At 42.6% G+C, this 19,524-nt stretch overlaps 1 protein-coding gene and 1 pseudogene across 1 annotated transcript in view; one reads left to right on the top strand and one right to left on the bottom strand.

The window, feature by feature from the left end:
- The window catches only part of LOC127648196 (interferon-induced very large GTPase 1-like), a 41,908-nt pseudogene extending 24,256 nt beyond the window's left edge, over positions 1–17,652 (bottom strand).
- Positions 1–19,524, top strand: part of LOC127648279 (fibrous sheath CABYR-binding protein-like) — a 391,397-nt gene that overhangs the window by 212,614 nt on the left and 159,259 nt on the right. The window lies entirely within an intron of this gene.

Below are 19,524 nucleotides of genomic sequence, written 5' to 3' on the forward strand. Positions count from 1 at the left end.
TTTTAACGTGTTTATGCTGCCTCGTTATCATCAACAAAGCTTGTGCTTGCAAATATGTGTTCAGGTTAAATTAGTAAAATACACTTTAAATATGCCCATATTAGAAAATCTGCATATTATAATGATCTCTGAAGGATCATGTGACACTGAAGACTGCAGTAATGATGCTGAAAATTCAGCTTTGATCACAAATTGCAATTTACAATATATTCAAATAGAAAACTGTTCTTTTAAATTGTAAAATGAGTTCAGAATATCAATGTTGTTTCTGTATTTTGGATCAAATAAATGCATTCTTGGTGAGCAAAAGAGACTTCTTTTAAATGGTAGTGTAGGTCTAACATTAAGTAAAGTCTTTATGTAAAGAAAATGTCAGATTACTTCTTTTAACTTAAAACTTGATTTTGATCATTAAGTCTCCTCACATTCATTCTCTTTGTCACATCCTCATTGATGGGCCTCAGGTGTGAATTACAATTAATATTCATGATAGTTCACGCCTCCTCGCATATTACCCATCAACACTAAAATTGTCTTACAAAAGTTAAATGACTATATTGTTTTGTATGAATGAGTGATCAGGATGGTTTTCACATCATTTTGTAGCAAAAATTCTAGGCTACAAGATCCAGTTCTCAAAAGTATTGTGGACAAATGTTTATTATGTGTTATATGACCTAATTTCAGTGACTTAAAATTGTAGTTTTTTTCAAAAACCACACATAAACATTATTTTCTCAAAAATACAAACCTGTACATACATGTTGCTCACATATTATTGTAGCCCAGTTTGTGCTGAATACAGTGTTATCAGACTTTAGCCATTAATATGTTTTTAAGCAACTGAAAAAAGCACAAATGTCAAGGCATGTCAAAACTTCTCCAGAGCCCAAAACACCCTCAGATCCCAGAGGGTTAACACAATTTTACTGTAGTTTACCTTTGTTAATATCATCAAATCTATGTTTCCCCAAAAAACATAGTTAATACAATTTAACTATAGTAAAACTTCCTTTTATTAATTTTTATGTATTATAAATAGTAATAAAGAAAATATTAATGCTCGCTCTTGATGCTCGCTCATAACGTCTGTGCATATGTATAAAAATACTCATAAATGATAATGTTCGCTAATGAAATGAGAATGAGTTATTGCAAACAAATAACTCTCTGATGCGTGGGCGTCCTTATGAACGCTGAATGCTGCAGTGTTTATCGTGCTATAAATGTTGTGGTGTTTTTAAGTTTGTTATTCTTCTTCCTCCTTTTTCTTCTCTTTTATGGTGGTTGGCAAAACAAGCTTAACTTGCTCTTTGCGCCTATGTCTGAATAGTCGTGACGAAGGAGAAAGAGATTTGAGGCATTCAACTCTGAGCTGTTAATGACTCATTCATGTGGTGATTGCGACAGCAGAAAGCCTACTCTGGATGACTTCCCACTGTAGATTAGTTGTCATGCTCATTGCTTGACACCACCTCACAAAGTACAGCCCCTTCTAATATGAGGCATATCTTTTCAGAATGAATGAAATGATGAAAACCCAGTTTTATGCTCTGAGTTAATATATGCAGGTTTGACTCATCTACCTTCAAAGTCGACGTGGCAAACATTGTGGCAAATCACATCATTAGGGGCTTTTCTATTGGCAAGCAATTACTTTTCATAACATCTTTACATGGAGCAAGAAGGCTCTCACCCAGCTACAGTCCCAGTATGAGATGTATGCCTGGTGCTAAAAGCACTTTATATATCCCCATTTGAACCAGTAGAATTAATGGCACTCTCTGTTAAGACCACCTTGCTACTAGCTATCATTTAAAAAAAGCACATAGGGTATCTACAGGCTCTATCAGTGGACAGCTCCTGTCTAGAGTTTGGTCCTGGATAATCCAGAGCCATTCTAAACCCTATAATATGATATGTACCAAAGATTTAATTTACCCCGTTTAAGGGGCAGGTGATAACCTTACAGTCAAAATGCAATGCAGTCTCGAAACAGAGACTAACACATTGGATCGTAGAAGCTTAAAATGCCATGTTAGTGTTAAATCCCACTTAACCAGAGACATAGCTTCCTCTTGGGCATGGGTAAAAGGCCTGTACTTATCGAACATCTGCCTAGCTTTAGGCTGGGCCTCCCTTAACATATTTGATAGATTTCACAATCTGGATATCTCTTTTATTTCGTCCCATGGTCTTATCAGTAAATAGAGTTGAATAGAGAAGACAAGCAGGTGAACAGATTATTGTAGACTGCCCTGGTGGACTAGTTACATTATAGTCTCAGGGAAAGATTTAATAATAAATCCCTTCCCATAAATACCTGTTCTAGCTAGTTCAGCAATCTAGAGGTTCCCTCTCATCTAAACCAAGTGTACTACTGAATATAATCCCTGTAGGGCTAATTACAGATGAATGGATCAAAGGCTTTAGTCCCTTTCTGGTTAATAGAAAGGATTGTTTCCGTAAAGGTGAACATCTCCGTTGTGGTCCCAACTCCAAGTTGGGTATAGTGTAATGATTAATTCCCACTTTGTGTGAAAGATAATTATCTTGACAACCCCTGGTGTCTATAATAAATCAACACTTCCAGACCAATGACCCTAAGGTCCGTGTCATGGAAAATGTCTAATAGTAAACCCAGGTTACCTATTTATCGTTTAGGCAGTCAGGGTATTTCTTAATCTATTGAATTGTTCCTGGTGTATGGAGACACTCATATAGAATGCTCACCTATGGTAGCTATTCTTTTTAAACAGATTAGCTGCTCCCAGAGAGGTAGGCAGCTATTGGAGTAAACACTATAGTCAGAGAGTGTTTATCCTATATAATGTGTAGAGGAGGCTCCTCGACTGATGAGCCCTTTGACTTGGACCAGTGGATTGCTTCAATCTAGTTTCTAGGATTCAGTACCTCTCTTAGAGTGAGTTTGTTTAGCTGGCAAAACCTGAGGGGCCATATGCATAAACTTCTTAGAAATACTCTTAAAAATAGTCTTCAGCTATTAATGTTGCTTTATTGTTGCAGGGGATTTAAACAAAACCAATTTAAGGACAATAACACCAAGATAATTTCAGCATGTTTCATGCAACATGAGAGGAGAAAGGGTTTAGGACCACTGTTACTCTCCCTTCAAGAATATTTACAAATCCCCTCCCCCACCCACCATTTGGCAAATCAACTAATCTTCCATTTAGATTCTGCCTGCTTTCACATGCCCTCAGAACGATTCAGTGCTGGTCAGACCAATCGGAATGTATACTACAGGACTATTTTGTTTCAGGACTGGGAAATGTTCTGGTCTGCCTTTGATAACAACATTGAGGTCTACACAGATTCTGTAAATTGTTTCATCAGGAAGTGCATAGAAGACGTGGTGCCAACCAAAACTATATGGATCTACTCCAACAGAAAACCAAGGATTCACGTCGATTTCCGTACATCACTAAATGCGTGGACCTCTGCTCTCAATTCCAGAAAGGAGGAGGAGCAAAAACAAGCCAGTTATTCCCTCTTTAAAACCATAATAGCAGCAAAACGTCAGTACAGAGACAAAGTGGAGTTACAGTTTAACACTAGCAACATCACAAACTTCAAAAATAATAGACACTCACAAAAAAACACAGCCGCCTCTCTTCCAGATAAGATTAACACCTTCTATGCTCACTTTTAGGAGACCAACATTGCCCTCACGGAGAGAGCTCCCGTGGCCGACACAGCAGAGGTAGTTCACTTACTGTCTCTGTAATGTACCTGAGGATGTAACCTGATCACTCAAACAGGTGAAAATTCGCAAGGCTGTAGGTCCAGACGGCATCCTGGGTTGCATCCTCAGAGCATGCATGTGCCAACCAGAGAATGTTTTCACTCACATTTTCAACCTCTCCCTGTCTACAGTTCCCACATGCTTCAAAACGTCCACCATTGAGCTGTACCGAAGTAAACTAAAATCACCTGCTTAAATTACTGGCGTCCCTGTTGCTCTGACTCCCATTATCAGCATATGCTTTGAAAGACTACTCAGAGATCACATTTGCTCTTTGCTGCCTGCCTCCCTGGATCCACTACTATTTGCTTACTGTGGCAACCGCTCCACTGATGATGCCAACACTTTCACTCTACACACTGCTCTCTCCCACCTGGACAAAAGGAACATATATTTGGGAATGCTGTTTGTGGACTACAGTTCAGCATTCAACACCATAGTACCCTCCAAATTTGACGTTAAGCTCCGGGCTCTGGGCTTGAACAGCTCACTGTGCAGCTGGATCCTGGACTTCCTGTCTGGTGGTCAGAATGGGCAGCAACATCTCTACTCTGCTGACCCTCAACATCGGGGCTCTGCAGGACTGCATTCTCAGCCCACTCCTGTACTCTCACTACACACATAACAGTGTGGCCACACACAGCTCCGATGTCATTGTCAAGTTTGCAGATGGCACAACAGTGGCAGGCCTGATCAAAGATGACAATGAGATGGCCTACAGAGAGGAGGTTCATTCCCTAACACGCTGGTTCCAGGTGAACTAACTCTCTCTCACCGTCAACAAGATCAATAGCTTGTGGTGGATTCAGGAGACTGGACAAAGAACACAGCCCCATCACTATCAATGGAACACTGGTGGACAGGGTCAGAGTTCACATCTCTGATGACATCACATGGTCCGCCCACACAGAGGCCGTAGTGAAGAAGGTGCACCAGCGACTCTTCTCCCTGAGACAACTGAGGAAGTTTGGGATGAGTCACAACATCTTAAATTCTGAACATTGCATTCTGACTGGCTACATCAATGTATGGCACTGGAACAGTACTGCTCTCAAATACAAAGTGCTGCAGTGGGTAGTATAAACATACCCGCACATAATTAAAGGTGAGCTTCCCTCCCTCCGTGATATTTATACCAGGCAATGTGTAAGGATGAGGATCATTAGAGACTCCAGCCATCCAAGCCATGAACTGCTCTCACTGCTACCATCTGGCAGATGGTAACGCAGCATCAGAGCCTGCAGCAGCAGGCTGCTCAGTCCATTAGACTGCTGAACTGCTAACAACTCCATGCCCTAGGACATTAACATTTATTTCACTGGACTCAATATGTATTTTATATACAGTTGAAGTCAGAAGTTTACTTACACCTTAGTCAAATATATTCAAATATAACTCGGTTTTCAGAATTCCTGACATTTAATCATAGAATTCATTCACTACTTCACTAAAGCCAGATCACTACTTTATTTTAAGAATGTGAAATGTCAGAATAATAGTAGAGAAATTGATTTATGTGAGATTTTATTTCTTTCATCGCATTCTCAGTGGGTCAGTTTACATACACTTTGTTAGTATTTGGCAGCATTGCCTTTAAATTGTTTAACATTTTGGGTAGTTTAGGAAGCTTCTCACAGGAAGTTGCTGGAATTTTACCTCCAGACAGAACTGGTGTAACTGAGTCAGGCTTGTAGGCCTCCTTGCCTCCTCGCACCTTTTTCAGTTCTCAATCGGATTGAGGTCAGGGCTTTGTAATTGCCACGCCAATATTTTTACTTTGTCGTCTTTAAGCCATTTTGCCACAACTTTGGAGGTATGCTTGGGATCATTGTCCATTTGGAAGACCCATTTTCAACTGAGCTTTAACTTCCTGGCTGATGTCTTGAGATGTTGCTTCAATATATCCAAATCATTTTCCTTCCTCATGATGCCATCTATTTTTTGAAGTGCATCAGTCCCTCCTGCAGCAAAGCACCCTCACAACATGATGCTGCCACCCCCATACTTCACGGTTGGGGTGGTGTTCTTCAGCTTACAAACCTCACACTTTTTCCCTCTAAAAATAAGATGGTTGTTATGGCCAAACAGTTAAATTAATGTTTAATTAAACCAGAGGATATTTCTCCAAAAAGTAAGATCTTTGTCCCCATGTGCACTTGCAAACTGTGTCTGGCTTTTTTATGGTGGTTTTGGAGCAGTGGCTTCTTCTTTGCTGAGCAGCCTTTCAGGTAATGTCGATATAGGACTCGTTTCACTGTGGATATAGATACTTGTCTACCTGTTTCCTCCAGCAGCCTCGCTGGGTCCTTTGCCATTGTTCTAGGATTGATTTGAATGTTTTGCACCAAAATACATTCATCTCTAGGAGACAAAATGTGTCTACTTCCTGAGCAGTATGATGGCTGCGTGGTCCCATGGTGTATATACTTGTATACTATTGTTTGTACAGATGAATGTGGTACATTCAGGCATTTGGAAATTATTCCCAAGAATGAAGACTTGTGGAGGTCCACAATTTTCTTTCTGAGGTCTTGGCTGATTTCTTTGATTTTCCCACAATGTCAAGCAAAGAGGCACTGAGTTTGAAGGTAGGCCTAAAACTACATCCACATGTACACCTCCAATTAACTCCAAATAGCCTGTCAGAAGTTAATTGGCAAATTGCCTAAAGGCTTGACATAATTTTCTGGAATTTTCCAAGCTGTTTAAAGACACATTTACAGTAACTTAGTTTATATAAACATCTGACCCACTGGAATTGGGATATAGTCAATTAAAATTGAAACAATCTGTCAGCAAACAATTGTTGGAAAAAATTATTGTGTCATGAACAAAGCAGATGTCCTAAACGACTTATAGTTTATAGTTTATAGTTTATTTGCACATATAACATTTAAAATACAACTTTACAAATCCATTAACGGAAAAAAAACAGAAAGAAAAAAACATACTGTGCGGAGAGAGTGAGAAGACCATGAGGTCTTATAAAACCACCTCCCAAAATCTCATTAAATGGACATAAAATTACATGATCAAGCAAGACAATACAATCAATACATCAATCATTTTAATATAACAAATTAACAAGATAAACTTAATTATATGTTAACATTTTTTCAGCTCTCTTTTAAAAGAGTTTAGAGTGATTTTAGTCTTTAAAACGGGGTCTAAATGATTCCAGAGGGAAGGCCCTCTGTATTTCAGTGTAGATTGATTAGCTGTAGTTCTACAAAAGGGAAGATAAAAATCTTTACACAATCCTTACCAAAGCTGTAGTTCCCCTTCTGTCTGTAAATCTTTAAATCCTTACCAAAGCTGTAGTTCCCCTTCTGTCACTCACTTGACATTGTGTCAATGTAATGACACTAGGGGTCGCTCTTGGGAGCCCCAAACAACTCTGATCTTTGTGAAAAGGCCAATGGGAATTAGCAAGTGGAATTTACATGCCACTCCCCTGGACATATGGGTATAAAAGGAGCTGGCTCACAACCAATCATTCAGATTTTTTCTTCAGAGCTGAGTGGTGTTTAGCAACGAGTTCCACTGTGATTCACTTCACTGTGAAGAAGTGTATGCTGTTGGATATACGGTGCATGCAGAGTACGCCCCTGGGCAATTGGAAAGCATAAAAGAATAAATGTTCTTCAGTAAAGAATATATTTTCCTCTAAAAGAGTACACATTGACAGACAGCATCTATTACATATTCTAACATGCATTCGGCATCAAGATTTGTTCACAGTGGTAGACCTGAAGGACACGCCCTTCCTACGACTCGCGTTCAAGGGCCAGGCGTATCAGTACAAGGTCCTCCCCTTCGGCTTGTCCCTGTCCCCTTATGTCTTCACGAAGGTCACAGAGGCAGCCCTTGCCCCGCTAAGGGAAGTTGGACGACTGGCTGATTCTAGCTATCTATATTACTGTGTGCCCACAGGGACCAGGTCTTGTAGCCCCTTGTTGGCCCACTCAGACTTGGTGCTCGGATCTCACACTCCCCGCGACAGCACCTCCCTGGCAAATTCCCCATAGGAAGGGCCTTCTTTCATAGGGACAGGTCACCCTCTGGCATCTGTGCCCAGACCTCTGGAACCTCCAAGTCTGGCCCTTGGATGCTTACTTCCATCAAGAGTGTTGGGGACCTGCAAGCGTCCTCTGTCAGCGACACTTGCCTGGAGTTCGGTCTGGCAGATGCACATGTTATCCTACGACCCTCTTCAGGGACCAGGTAATGAACCTGATGGAGAATATGTGCACTTTTACTCCCAGACGAGCCCACAAACTTGCGCTCCCTGGATGTCCTTCCTCCCTAGCCCTCTGGGTGGCGAATTCAGTGGAGGAATTCCTGACCATACCCACTACGGCTACTAATTACTCTGAACTGAATAGGTGCTCCACAGGTGTCGGTTATCACGGTAACACCCTATGTTGTTTTTTCTGGACCCACATCTCCCTTGGGCAGTCCCCTCTGCCCCCGGTCACTCATCAGGTGGGACCTACCACCACGCCACTTCCATGTGTGGCTTGTAAGCCCATGTGACATTTTTGTGACATGTTGACCTCCCCAGCCTGGGCAGGATGTGGTCTCCACGGGGTCTTTCCCCCTGAAAGAATAGGACTGGCGTGGCCTGCTCCCATGCTTGTCACGTCGTTTGTTCCCCCCCCAGGGATGCCTGAAACTAAAATGTATATCACGTCTTATGGGGCGTTAGGGAAGGTTACGTGCAGTCTGATGCACCTGCTCCTTTGGCACGCAACAGCTTGCTTGCACCTGCATCGGCAGCTCACGTAATATGGTTCAGTGTAGGGATCCCTAGTGTCACTACATTCGACACAACATTGAGTGAGTGACAGACGGGGAATGTCTAGGTTACTGTTGTAACCCTGTTCCCTGATGGAGAGAACAAGACATTGTGTCCCGCTTGCCACAACACTGTATCAACCGTTTTAACGGTCGAACCTTATTCTCGGCTCGTCAGTGCAAAACCTGACTAAACAGATGCACGATTCCCTCCTTTTATACCCGTATGTCTGGGGGAGGGACATGCAAACTCTGTTCGGCAATTTCTCATTGGCTTTTTCTCAAATTCAGAGGTAACCAAGGCTCTCGAAAGAGACCCCTAGTGTCACTACAATCGACACGATGTCTCGTTCCCTCCATCAGGGAAGGGGGGTTACAACAGTGACCTAGATGTTTCTGTTAATTTAATGTTATATGTATAAAACTGAAGAGGAACATTTTAACGTTTTTATTGAAGTTTATATTGAAAGTCCATAGAAACTATAATGAAACAGTAATGTTACATTTTAAATTTAGTGAATTTTTACCCTTATATATATATATATATATATATATATATATATATATATATATATATCCCAAATTTTTTTTATTCAAATGGTTCTGAAGACATACATACAATAGCGTTGTGTGGAACATATCAAACTTAATGGTATTATTTACTACATCAAATAAAGTGACTTCAGACTTACAGCATACAGGATTGAAACAACATGAGGATTAGTTTTGATTTTTGCATAGCTATTCCTTTAAAACAGCACAAAAGCTATTATTTCCCAGCAACAAAAATTCAGTTTATTTCTGTAACATGCAGAATTATGTTTTAACACTTGGTGTTTTTCTTGTGACATCACAGACTGCCGAATCTCTGCTGTGTTTGTTCTGGAGAATCCAGTGAGGTTCAGATGAAGATTAGCAGATTTTGGAGAGGTTCATCTCCTCGTTTCTGACATGATTTTGTCCTCAAATGTTTGAGAATTACACAGGACACGTCCTGTAAAATAATATAAAGTAGTGCATTTATATTGTTTAAATGCTGTTCCATTTACAAAAAGCTTCACTATGATGCTGCGCTGCTAAGCGCTATGGGGAACAATCCTAGTTGTGACCGAGCTGTGAATAATGTGTGTAACACGTCAATGAACATTGATCGGATTTTATAGCCTCGGCGGATGTAATCATTAGATGCACCTGAGGCCAGGCTATAAATGGATGCGTCACCAGGTGTTGTCAGATCCTCTTTTTTCAGAGCGATTCTGTGGCTGTGTGTTTCACAAACCCTGTCAAAACTTTCTTTCCTCTGTTAGGAGTTAGAATTTGTTAGGCAGTGTGCAGTGAACCTTTGCTTTTTTGTTTAGAAAATATTATATATATATATTTTTTTTAAAAGAGAATGACTGAAAGCCACAAACAATGCGTGTCCTCTTCAGCTATAGAGCGAGATCAGGGGAACACGCATCGTTTGCGGCTTTCAGTCATTCTCTCTTTTTATTTTTTATATATATATATAATATATATATATATCAGTTTTTGCTCTGTTTGTTTGGGGGAAGAGCACGCTGCTCTCGCGTTGCAGCAGGGCGGGTGCGAGCACTGCGATTTGCTTTCAGGCAAAGTGCTTCGCGCTCGCCTCGCTTGCTTCCGGGAGTCAGCACTCGTTCGTGGGGCTCTTGCATGGATTTGGGTGAGGAGCAAGAGACGGGTTTATCCCGACGCTGCTTCGGATCATGAAGAGGATCGTGATTCTCTTCCCGCCTCCGAGCTTTCCGTCCGCGATAAAAAATCTACGGAGGAATTGCTCGATGTCGTTACTCGTGCGGTTGCCAGACTCCAGTTGGACTGGCCACGTGAAAAAGAGACCCCCAAACCCTCCAAATTAGGGGATAGATTTGATCTTCCAATCTAAGAAAGGGAACGCCTCATGAGTCCCTTCCCTTTTTTGATAACCTCCATGAAAAGCTTTCTCGCTCATGGAGGAACCCCTAAAAAAAAAAAAAAATATGTGTTCACATACCCTTGACATCATTATATTCGACTATCGTGGGTGCTGAGGCACGGGGGTATTCAGTGATGCCGCAGGTCGGAGAGACGCTTGCGGGCTATCTCTTGCCGGGCTCGGCATCGTCACTTAAGAAGCCCTCTCTCCCCTCAAACCCTTGTAGGACAACCTCCACTTTAGTGGGAAGGGCTTATCAAGCAGCAGGTCAGGCTGGTGCTGCTCTGCACACCATGCTGTTTTACAGGCATACCAGGCTGACCTCCTGGATGACCTGAGTGTGTGTTCGCGCTTGACGAGCAAGCCTCAGACCCGCGTCGGTCCTGTCTGAAGGGAGGCTCAAAAGCAAAACGTGGCGAGTTGTGCTCCTCCTCCCAGGGATTGGGGACAGTCTCACCACCCTCGCAGCCCCCGAAGCAAGACCTCAGGACTATAATTTCTAGTAAGAGAAAACCCTGATGGTCTTGCGCCTAGATTAGTGGGTAGCTCCCCTCGGGACGGGGCGGCGCGTGCTTCACTTCACCCCTCCCGGTACCTCCTCGAAGCCCCTCCATTCCCGCCACCTCTTGGTGTTTCGGGTTGCAGAGGCTTCCGTCAAAATTGGGTGTTTTTGCTGTTCCTGCATTTTATTCAGGACGCGAAACACTCGACAACTCCTCAACAGGAAGTGTTAAAATCTAATACCCATTTCAGAGATCCTGGCAGCATGGAAACTTCTGCCGGATATATTATTTTCTGTGGGTCTTATAAGGGCGTCAGTATTGAATTCACTCGCCGCTTTTCCGTGTTTCAACGGCGTGTTCTCATTACCGTAAACCTGAATTCTTTTTTATGTAAAAAAACCCAAAACTCAAATCTCCAGGTTAAAGGGCCATGGTATATGTTCCCCTTCCAGAGAGAGAGTTAGGTTATTACACTAAATACTTCCTGTTTCCCATGGAGGGAGAGGGGTGGCGTCTGACTTAGATCTTAAAGGTTGAACTGCCCATGGGTCTTCAAGTCCTAGATGATGCCTATCAAGGCGGTCGTGTCTGAAGCCCTACAACTCGTTTGGCTGGTCACCATCAATCTTATGATGCACTTCTATACTTCATTTAGAAGTTCTGCCACAACATGGAAAGTTCCTGAGGTTCGCTTCCAGGGGCGAAGTCTTCCAGGGTCAGGTTCTTTCACTCGGCCTAGCCCTTTTTACCCGCACATTCACAATGCATGATGTAGCGCTGGCTCCTTGCGACTCTGGGGCATCTGCATTCTGAATTATGTAGATGACTGGCTGATCCTAGCGCAGTTTCAGGAACTGGCAGTTCAGCACAGTGACATCGTCTTAGCTCATCTGTTTCTCTGGGGTTGAGGCTCAACGCCAAGAAAAGCGTCCTCTCTCCCACTCAGAACACTGTCTATCGGGGCATCGTATGGAGTTCAATCACAATGCGGGCATAACTGTCTCCCGCTAGGATTGAGTCCATTCAGATCACCTGAGCAAAGTCAGGCTAGGTCAAGGTTGCACTGTTATCAGTATCAACGATTTCCAGGTCTCAGGGCGACCGCGTCCACGGTGATCCCTCTGGACCTTCTGCTTATGAGACCGTTTTTGTTGTGGCCAAAAGCCAGGGGATTTCTTCCAAGGGCCAAAACCCCTAGGCTAAAAAGGGTTACACGCCTCAGGCTTCGTTCCCTTTCTATGTGGTTCAGACCCCGGTTTTCTGCCTTGGGTCCCACTCTAGGTGCGTCTTGTTGTTGCAGGCTGCTAACGACAGACGCCTCCCTGACGGGTGCTGTAGCGGCCTTAAGTGGTCGTCCAGCTTAAGGGGATAGGAGGGTCGTCAGCTCGGTTGTCACAGTCACTGTCTCGGGTTGATGGCTGTATTTCTGGCCCTGAAATATTTCCTCCTGAGGCTGCCATGTCTTGGTGCGGGTGGACAATACAGCGGTAGCCTCTTACATAAATCATCAAGGAGACCCACGTTCTTGTCAGCTGTATTTCTGACACGTCGGATTCTCCTTAGGGCCCAGGGCAAGCTCCTGTCACTCAGGTCAGTTATATCCCTGGATGCCCGTATATGGGAGCAGATTTATGGTCCAGACAGAAAATACCAACGGGGGAGTTAAGAACTCCATCCTAAGGTAGTAGTTGCCCAGAGTTCGCCAGCAAGGGTTTTTGCCTCTTACTGATAACACCGCGCTGGCCGAACAGGGCTTGTTTCTTGGAGCTAATCTCTTCCCTCGACGGCTCGCCTTGGGCGATTCCAAACAGGAAGGATCTTCTTTCTCAGGCACAGGGCAATATTTCATCCCTGCCCCGAATTGTGGAATCTTTCATGTTTGGCCCCTAAGGGTATCAACTGAGGGACACAGGGCTCTCTCCTGAGGTTATCGAGACCTTTTTAAATGCCTTGCTTTTCCCACTTGGAACAAGTTTGGGTGAGATCTTAGGGCAGAAGAGGACCTCTTCGCCTCTATGAATAGCGCAATGTTTCCTCTACTTCTCCCTGAAATCACCCAGCCCCCTTGGGTCTGGACGTTAAGACACATACATGACCCAGAATGTGTCTGTATGCGTTTCTTTCCCCGGTTTCTCTGCTCCCGGGAGTCTTGGCAATGTTCATCAGCAAGGGTCTTGCCTCCTATTAATGGCACTGCGCTGGCCGAACAGGATATGTTTCTCTGAGTTAATTCCTCTCCTCGACTGCTTGCCTTGTGCGATTCTGAACAGGGAGGACCTTCTCATCCTTGGTCCGAATTGTGAAACCTTTCATGTCTGGCCCCTAAGGGTACCAAATGAGGTTCACAGGGTTTTCTCTTGAGGTTATCAAGACCATTTCAAGTGCTAGGGCTCCCTCCACTTGGAAGTGATCTGGGTAGATTTTACAGGGCAGAAGAGGACCTCTTCGCCTCTGTTGATAGCGCAATGTCTCCTCTACTTCTGCCTGAGTCACCCAGTCCCCCCTCGGGAGGGGCTGATCGTAGCATACATAGCACAAATGCGCCTGCATGCGTTTCCTTCTACTAAAGTTCTTATTACAGAACCAGCTACCTGCCAGTTTGGTTCAGTTCTGGATTTTCTGTAGAAAGAACTGTCAGCGGGCACTTGCCTCGCCACTGCCAGGTTCTATGTGGCCACTGCGGTTTGCCACGGCTTGGTGGGCGGGGTGCCCTCAAAGAGGCATCCTCATTATTGCCCGGGCCTACGAGGCGCACGGTCAAGCTTCGCCAGTAGATTTTAGGGCGCACTCTACCAGAGGGCTCTCCTCCTCTAAAACCTTGGCTAGAGGTCTCCCTCTGCAGCAAGTTTGTGATGCGGCAGGTTGTCCTCTCCACACACATTCATTGGACTTTTTTAGTTTGGATGTTCTGCACTCTTGCCCTTATGCCCTTGAGTCGACATCTCAGCTCATGCCTTAACAAGTTTGTGATGCGGCAGGCTGGTCCTCTCCGCTCACATTCATCAGTTTTTATGACAAGTTTGTGTTGCGATAGGGTTCTCTTCACACACATTCATCGAACTTTATGGGTTAGATGCTTTGCTACTCCGGACTCTTATGTCCTTGAGTCGACATCTCAGCCCATGCCTAAACAAGTTTTTGATGCGGCAGGCTGGTCCTCTCCGCTCACATTCATCAGTTTTTATGACAAGTTTGTGTTGCGATAGGGTTCTCGTCGCACACATTCATTGAACTTTATGGGTTAGATGCTTTGCTACTCCGGGCTCTTATGTCCTTGAGTCGACATCTCAGCCCATGCCTAAACAAGTTTGTGATGCGGCAGGCTGGTCCTCTCCGCACACATTCATCAAAATGTAATGGTTTAGATGTTTATGCTACTCCGGGCTCTTATGCCCTTGAGTCGACATCTCAAGCTCATGTCTGAGACCTCTCGCATTTTTGTGAGTACACTGCACAACCGTAGGGGTCCGGACAGCCCCAAGTGTGGCGGCGTGGGTATTGCGTTCCCCGTAGCGCTTAGCAGCGCAGCATCATAGTGAAGCTTTTTGTAAAGGGAACGTCACGGGTTACATGTGTAACCCTTGTTCCCTGAAAAAAGCGGAACGAGATGGTGCGCTGCTTTGCCGCACTGGGACGTCCCAGGACTGCTCTTCAAAAAGAAGTATCTGACGACACCTTGTGACGTATCCATTTATAGCCTGGCCGCAGGTGCATCTAATGATTACATCAGCCGAGGCTATAAATTCCGGTCAATGTTCATTGACGTGTTACACACATTATTCAGCTCGATCACAACTAGGGTTTTTCCCCGTAGCGCTTAGCAGCGCAGCATCTTGTTCCGCTTTTTTCAGGGAACAAGGTTTACACATGTAACCCGAGACATTCACTTGAACATGTTCAGTAGATTCATGAGCTGCGTTCATGATGTTCTGCTGCAGGTGTTTCATGTTCTTCATCATCTTGGGCAGAACGATGACACTAAATTTATCAGTGATGTACTGACTGACTTCAGCTCTGATGAAACTCTTGAAGTGATCTTTGGGATCCTGAATGTAGTTCATGTATTTGTTAAAGTTCTCCTCTTCTGCCAGTGTCTTCAGGATGTGTTTCTCCAGTTTTTATCTGTTTCCATTCAGTGATTCACAGTTTGTTCTAATTTAATCTGCTAAATCTCTGGCAGTCTTTTTATAAACACTCTGTTCAATGGGATCTTTCAGTTTCTGACAGATGATCTCACCAAAAACAGCAGCTGATGTTGCACCTTTACAATATTTCTGGAAAACACTGAAGTACTCTCCTCTCTTCCTCTCAACATAGAGAACAGGATCATTGGCTTCTCTGAACAGTCTGTGTTGGTCAGTGAATCTCTTGTTTGATTTCTTACAGATAGAAATCACCAAATCCATGAAGAATTAATTCTTGAACACATATTTCACTTGTCTTCCCTCATGTTCAGTGAGTCTTGCCTTGATGTGATCTGGGAGTACTTGAATGTACCTTTTGTTGTAGCCCATCTTTGATGTGTTGAATGACATGATCATTTTATCTGTCTTATGAGCAATTTCACTGACTAATGTTCTTATTTGTGTTTCATCCTCTTTAGACAGAGCAAAACCTAACATCTCTTTTGCTCCTTTGTAGAGATTTCTAGCAGGTCCTGTAAATCCACTGGATTTCTTTAACTGTACATAATCTGAATAACTCGGCACAGAGAAAATATCCCCGTTCATGCTGTGATCTACAGGAGCACTTTCATAGATGTCACTGAGGAGTTGCTTCGCATCTCTTAATATGTCAATGTCTTTGATTGGATGAGTGTCTCTGATGATCTTCACACGCTGTTTCCAAAATAAATCAAACTCTTTTGTCATCATTTGCTTTGTCTTTGAGTTTTAAGGCGAGTGTTTTGCTCTTTTCAAAGAGAGTGTTTTCATGATGTGTTCTCTGAGCATCAATCTCTTTCTCTTCAGGTCTCGCTGTTGAAGAATCTCATTTAATTTTCTTTTTGTTTCTCTCACAATGTTTTCTTGAAGCTCTTTAATTTTTATCTCAAATGAAGTTTTCCACTGAATCAGTATTTCTTTATCTTTGTCTTTCTCAAAGAAATCTGACATAGATTTTTTTTCCCTTCTTCACTTTTCTCTTTCAGTTCTCTTTGAAGATCTGCTTCATCAACCTCATGAATTGTTTCATTTTCTATTTTATTGTGTATTTTCTGCTCAATTTCCAGCATGGTACTGCGAAGAATCCAGGTCCACTTGCTGTATTCTGTCTCCAGTTTCCTGTATGTTGAAATCTCCAGAGCATTTCTGAAGCTGAACACAAATCGTTAATTCAGTAAAGCCTCCCAGAGATCTTCAATATGATCTTTCAGGTCTTTCAGCATCATGCCATCTGATGTTGAGGCCTGTTTAAGAATTGTTTTCTTTATATCTTGAACATTTTCACAGTAGTTTGGGTTTGGTGGTGCCATGGGTGGGCTGCCCTCCCAGAGCTGTGCAATATACTTCACATCCTTCTGAACATCAAATGCAATGACATCACTGAAACATTCTGCATCACAGACTTCATCTTTAGCAGCAAGTTTTGTCATTTCATCCAGTTTCTCCAGCAGTCGTCTCCTTCCCTCCATGTTTTTCTCTCCAGCTGTGACATCTGAAACATTCTGATGCACAAACATGCAGCTGGGATTCAGTTTGACCTTCTTCATCCTCAGGAAGGCCTGAACAACAATCTGAAGAGTGTCCTGCATCTCAGATGGGTTTTCTTTAAAGATGTTGATCAATGTCAGTTGCCCAAGACCCACAACAAATGTGGCCAGTTCATTGTCATGAAGTCTCATTGATCTTCCAGCCAGTTCTAGAGCATGAAGTTCCTCAGTATCAACCACCAGAATATAGTCAAACTTCAGCTCTTCAGGTTCTGCTACTGCCTGGGCAGTTCCTGTGGAAGAACGTGTTGTGTTTCTCATTGATCAGACTGTTCATCAGCTGAGACTTGGATGAGGACACTGAGCCAAACCTGAAGAAACACACCATTGGAGTTTGTGCCTTACAGACTGACTGGACTTTACTGATGATTTCACCTGCATAATCAAATGTCTTCCAGCTCTTGTTGATTTGTGTGAATGTCCAGAGAGGAAACTCAATGTGTTGTGTGAATGGATCAGGTACAAGCAGAGGCAGAGCATACTGACACTGTGACAGTTTAGTCACCATCAGCTGCTTCAGGAATATATCAGCACAATGAAACACGGCCATCTGAACATCCATTGGGTGAATCCGCTCAGATTTGCTTGTTCCTTCATTAGACAAAGATGTATTGAAAAAATCACCCTCATCATCAGACAAGTCATTGTCTTTGTGTTGTGTGTGTTCTTGTTTTTTGGTCTCTTTAGTTTTAATGTATCTTGCTCTGTAGTTCATCATCAGTATTTCTTTAATGAATGTCTGAACCAGTTCCTCTTCAGCACAAGACTCTTGAGACTGTGATGAACCTGCAGTTATCTGAAGAACATCTTTTCTTTTCAGTTTGTTGTGGTACCTGCAAACAAGATGTAATCTGTGAAATACTTGATCTATCTGTTCCCCTCCTTTCTTTTCCTGTTGTAGGGATTGGGCTGGACTGACTCCTGTCATAGCAAAGTCCATTTTTTCTCCGTGTTTAATAGACAAAACAATATTACATTTTAATTGATCAGTGTTTTGCAGTACTGTTTTTACAACTTTCATACTTATCTGACCTCTTTAACCAAACTGTAAAGAATGATTTTTTTTTTATAAATATAGAAGTGTGTGTGTGGTACTTTTACATAAAATGTGGTAACAATTTATAAAACACATTCTAGAGTGTCATGGAATCATAGTTAATTGATCATGAAAAAAATGTGAACTGTGTAAGTTAATCTTGTGATGAAATGAGAACACATCTTCAAGTCTGAAAATGCTGATTTTGAAAATGAGAGTAAATCATTAACGGCTCTTCTTATTTCTACAGATACCTCTGACCGATTTCTGTCTTTCAAACTTCTTTTGTATTTTCCTTTCTTTGTCTTTATAACAGCAAATGTATCCTCAGCAAATTGGCAAATAAGTTTCATACAGTGTAGACTTGTAGTCAAGACCGCCTAAACCGAGACCAAGACACTACCAAGACCAGAGGGTATCGAGACCAAGACCAAGACCAAGACAGACCAAGTCGAGACCAAGACCGAGACCAAGTCGAGACCGGAGGGAAAAAAAATCCGAAAGTTTGTCGTTTTGTCGCTATGGTTACACACACACACACACACACACACACACACACCGTTGGCGGTGTGCTCAAAGTCATCTGTCAGTTTTGCAGTTACACAAAATCTCGTTAATTAGCATGTAACGTTAGTTACACTCTTCACCAGGTTAACGTTAGTTACGTCCTTAGAGAGGCTTGCAAAAAATATGTCCCTAAATAACTTATACCGTACGTGTGAGAAGAACACATGATAAACAACAATAATTCAGCAGATACATGATCTGTTTGGTCATGGGAGGTTGGAAAGGTTTTACCTCAAAGAGTTTGCAAATGGGTAGATAGCTTTACCTTTCCCTGTGTTTACGCTCCAGGTGTCTGGTGAACGTTGAGGTGGTCCCGGCTGTCTCTGTCAAGCAGACTTTTCGGAATCTACATTTCGCCGAATGCTTCTTTTTATTTGACGATGTGCAGAAGAACTCATTGTGTTCTACGAAAGCGAATTTTATGACCAAGGAATTCTCTGACATACTACTGACTGACTGTGCTCTTTACGCTCTACGCTACACTCACTCACTGAGGCATAATGTTATATGAATGGATGAGCGCCAACGGCTGTGTCACAAAATAAATACATGTGATTGGTTGCATTTGAAGGGCGTGAAATAATAATACTGTTGCATTATGGAGCGTTGTGTCGTCGTGGATGTTGTAGTATTGTATTGCTAAATCCTCCGACCACTATGTCGGTCTGAGACAGCGAGACCTAGACGAGACCGAGAGGTCCGAGACCAAGACAAGACCAAGACCAAAGACCATCAAGGCCGTGACAAGACCGAGACCACATAAAAGTGGTCTCGAGACATACATCACTAATACAGTGCACTGAACTTATATTGGCACCCTTGGAAAATATGAGCAAAGAAGGCTGTGGGGAACAAATGGCTTTATTGTTTATCCTTCTGATCTTTCATTCAAAATATTCACAAAAATATATCCTCTAATGGATATCAAGTTTGCCGAAAGCAGTGCTGTGGTGCAACTAAAGATGTAAGTATACTTGGTTGTGCTAAAATTGAACTATTACAAGTATACTTTAGTAAACTTTAAATAACCACCCTTGTATTATGCAGAATTTATTCAATGTGAACTTATAATGTATTTTAGTGATAATACAATGGCAAATACATAACACTATAAGAGTGCTGGAAATACATTCATGTTTTACTGATAATATACTGCTGGCCCACACCACAACTGAATTTCAGCTAGCATTAATATATGTACTTACAGCA

This window comes from Xyrauchen texanus, chromosome 8 (genome assembly GCF_025860055.1).
Source record: "Xyrauchen texanus isolate HMW12.3.18 chromosome 8, RBS_HiC_50CHRs, whole genome shotgun sequence".
Lineage (NCBI taxonomy): Eukaryota > Metazoa > Chordata > Actinopteri > Cypriniformes > Catostomidae > Xyrauchen > Xyrauchen texanus.